At 42.2% G+C, this 4,164-nt stretch overlaps 1 long non-coding RNA gene across 1 annotated transcript; it reads right to left on the minus strand.

The window, feature by feature from the left end:
* Positions 1 to 2,946: 2,946 nt before the first annotated feature.
* LOC118103772 lies at positions 2,947 to 3,098 on the minus strand. Its single transcript, XR_007034901.1, has 2 exons — positions 3,067 to 3,098; positions 2,947 to 2,991 (listed from the first exon to the last, which is right to left on the minus strand). It is a non-coding gene; the product is annotated as an uncharacterized LOC118103772 (long non-coding RNA).
* Positions 3,099 to 4,164: the final 1,066 nt, after the last annotated feature.

Consider the following 4,164-nt stretch of genomic DNA (forward strand, 5'->3'; position numbering starts at 1 on the left):
CTCCTGCAGTATTAGAGACACCACCATCAGCTTTGGGGACTTGGTGCCAAAGGCTTTCTGAGGGATACTGAATGACTTTCTTGTGACATATAGAATACTTTGCTTCCCCGCTGTGTGGCTGGAGCCAGTGTTGGGCCTGTTGAGGCCTTGCTGGGTTACTCGGCTTGTGGCTTAAAGGAAAGTTGAGTGGCGCGTTGGAGTTCCTCAGGTTCCAGTCCCCTGACTCACTCATTAACAAAGCTCTCTACTGGGCAGGAGCACTAGGCACCATTGTCCAGCGGGGCGACCGGGCCGCCGCGCAGCTGAAGGATTGTTGTAGCTTGTAAGCAGGCGTCACTCGGCCGGGCTGAAGCCTGCCAGTCATCAAACATAAGCTTCATCTCTCCAGCGTTGCGTGAGTCATGTACGATATCCATACCCTGCAGGATTAACAATTACAGATTAAACAGATATTCCTGAGGCCTGATGTGGTAATTAAGGAGTAGAGTCATTTACCTTCTATGGCTGGTAAACCAACACTGCCATCAAACAGCAAAAAGCAAATCCCTGAAATCCTGTAAGAAGCCAGTAAAGCACAACATCTAATTAAAGTCAATATTTTAAAAAGTGCCTAGAAACTCATGCCACCTAAAAACATACTACAAAAAGCATCCAAGAGCCATGGCTGTTAGTTGAGACGCAACGCCTGTCCTCCCCAGAAGCTGTGGTATGAGTGATCCCAAGGACTGACTGAACCCGAGTGTAACCTCTGCTTGTACCGTGTCTCCTTCTTATCAGGTCTCACTTAATGAAGAACATTGCCAGTAGCTGCACGCAGATGCACCTGCGGCCGAATCATTGCACGCAGTGTGGCCATGGACACACTGCCACCCACTGGTCAGCGTGGGAAATCCAGACTTATTATTGTGTCATGTGTTGATGCTGAAACCTTCATGTTTGTCTATCTGAAAACTTTGACCACCATTCTGATTTTAAACATTTCACATGTCAACAGTCAATCATAAAAGACCCATCATTAATCATGTTTGTTTTTCACCAGCATCTTGTCCTCCCCACTGACCTGTCCTGGTGTCTTTGTCTCACAGTAACTAGCATCTGTAACCATCCCAGTGAGTGTCACTGTGCAGGGTCATGCTACAGAGACACGCTTCCAGTGAAAGACTCAGCCTCCTAATTAACTCTCTGGCTGAACAACGTCTCTCTCTGTACCACATCCACATGGACAGTTATGCTTTTTATGCATTCAAGCAAAAGCTTTAACGCCACCTTGAGAAAACCAATGTTTTTTGCAGTAATGACATTGCACCTGAATTATGTTTCACCTGCCTTTTTCCTAAACGATTTCAAACTCCTCACTTTCGATTAGGTGTGTACATACAGTATGTGTGCATGGGCTGACCTGCCTTCTTGCCGTTCATTATTTGCGCGGAGTTTGAATATATTAACGAAGTGGGGACGGATCAGCTGATAGGATAAAATGACATTTATACCATTTAATTTGAAATGTGCAACATAATAAAGTGCCAGAAAGTCTGAATACTATGTGACTTTGTATCACATATTGAAACCATTTATTTACTTCACTTGTTCCGCTAAGTAGTTATTTGTAATTTCTGAACTTGCTTGTAAGGTATATTTATGAGACTAAAAGATAAACTGTGTTACAGTATTGATTTAATTTAAAGCCTAAGATTTCATCATCATGTCGCTGTTTTAACTAAAACACAGACTCCAGTCAGATGGAAAACATTTGTTTTTGCTGATACACGATTCTCAGCTTCATCAAAACCTGCAGCGTATTTTAATTCCACTGGGTGGTGAACAAACGCTGTTTGTGGTATAATCAGCAATGGATGGTGAAATATGTCCCCTTCAAGTGCTCCTCGTATGTTTTTCTTTTGCTGTGTTTCTGGTGTAATTTGTCGATATTTGCAAGAAAAAAATTTAGTTCATTAAAATTACAATCTGCTTGTTAAAAAAAATTTGTGCAGTGTATAACAGAATTTAACAACACATTTTATATTCATACAAGTATATATGCTTATATGCATACATTTATTTCAATATCTCCCTATACATAACAGGAATAGGATATATACTATACTGCCTGTAGTGAAAGTGTATATTATATACATACTTCTGTATTTTGACAATGTGATGCTGTAAAAAGTGAAATTTCCCCAGTGTGGGATCAATAAGTTCCTTATCTTAAGTCCCCCACCTATTGTAGTGTATCACAAAAACAGTCCTTCATACTGATAAAGCTCATGAGGGCCATGTCTGAGGCCAAGATAAGGTTTCTTTCAAAAGATTCTTAAAAGTTATGGCTGAAATAATATATTTGCAGCACTTGCCAAAATAAAGTAAAAATGCTTCAAAATAAAAAAACACTACATAAAAACTAAATATAACAAATAATCAAAATCTAAAATTTAAGCAGGACCACCATTAGATTGGTAAAAATCTCAGAACATGGGGTACAATAAAACTGTTTCAAGCTTGGATTCAAAAAAAGCATCTTGCTTTTTTCCTCAGGCAAAGTGTCTAAGAGGCTTACACCTTTTATTTCTTAAAGGGGACATTATGAAAATTCCACTTTAGTGCTTCTACACGTTAATTTGGGTATCTGGCATGTCTACCAACCCAAAAACTCTGGTAAAAAACCACTCGTACGTTTTCTTATGGTTACTCTACGTCAGAATGGTCATGCTTGAGTGACTGGAATGAGCTTCCTATGTATTGTGTCGTCACAATATAGTGGGAGTCTCCCTACATGGCCTGCATTTGACCCAAAGGACACCCATAAGAAATTTACTAATCAAAGTCGCACCATTTTGTTTGGTTCTTTCATTTTGCTTATCTACCATTAAGCATGTGCAATTGTGTTGTAAGCAAATACTGCTTGGAGGTTGGTAATCTAGTCACATTGAAGCACACAGCAAATTGTTGAACTTTTAAAAAAAGAGTTTATTTTCTGGAGCACACATCGTTCTGCAACCAAAAGGCAGGGGTTAGTCATAGAAGCTTTCACTTTGAGATGTTTAATGTTAAAATCGAGACATTTACCTTTTGAGGACACTATCCATGTATGCGTGGTCTGAAGGAAACGCAATGATTAGGCATATTTTCACAAGCGCAAAGAGAGACGCTGCTTAAGTGGAGGACATACCCTTTAGGTTCTTCACACCCACAGGGGCAGCTGGTTGACGCCTTGCAGGCACTGATCTTACAGCCAGTGGAGGGGCAAAACCGGCGAGTATCTGGATTTGTTGGGAAGAGGTACCTGGATCTCCGGTAGGCATCTTCTGGACTGGACAATGTAGGACAGCGTGGTGGTGGAGGAGGAGGAGGAGGAGAGGTTCACTCACTCTCTCTCACGGAAACTTCTTCTCTGGGCTGGCGACTGGGTTTTGTGGTTATAACTATTTGAGCAGGATGTAGCAACCTGTTGGGGTCCTGCATTAGCTGGGTACTTTGGTAGGAGGGCTCTGAGGAATAACCTGTGCTCATAAGTATAACCGGCCCCTCCTGCATTAGAGACACCACCATCACTTGGGGACTGCGCCTGCATTTGGAGGGATACTCGGAATGACTTCCTCAGACAAGATGGGGAACATTCTGGGAGCTCCCTCATGTGTAATGGAGCCAGTGTTAGCTCAGCTGAGGCCTTGCTGGGTTACTCTGGTTTGTGGCTTAAAGGAAAGTTGGAGTGGCGCACGTTATTCCTCAGGTTCCAGTCCCCTGACTCATACTATTAACAAAGCTCTACTGCAGGAGCACTAGGCACCGCTTGTCCAGCTGGGCACGGCCGCCATGCAGCTGAAGGATTGTTGTAGCTTGTGTAAGCAGCGCCACTCGGCTGGGCTGGAAGCTCAAGTCATCAAACATAGCGCTTTCATCTTCCATGTTATGCTTGAGCCAGCCATGTACTGACATCCATACCCCAGGATTGGGTCAATTATAGATTAAAACAGATTCCTGAGGCTCTGATGTGGTAATTAAGGAGAGAGTCATTACCTTTTATGGCTGTAAACCAACACTGCCATCAAACAGCAAAGCAAATCCCTGAACTTGCAAGAGAATAGTAAAGCACAACATTCAATTAAAGTCACTATTTTAAAAAAGTGCTCAGAAATCATGCCGCTCAGAAAACATACTACAGCA

This window comes from Hippoglossus stenolepis, chromosome 16, assembly GCF_022539355.2.
Source record: "Hippoglossus stenolepis isolate QCI-W04-F060 chromosome 16, HSTE1.2, whole genome shotgun sequence".
NCBI classification, from domain to species: Eukaryota; Metazoa; Chordata; class Actinopteri; order Pleuronectiformes; family Pleuronectidae; genus Hippoglossus; species Hippoglossus stenolepis.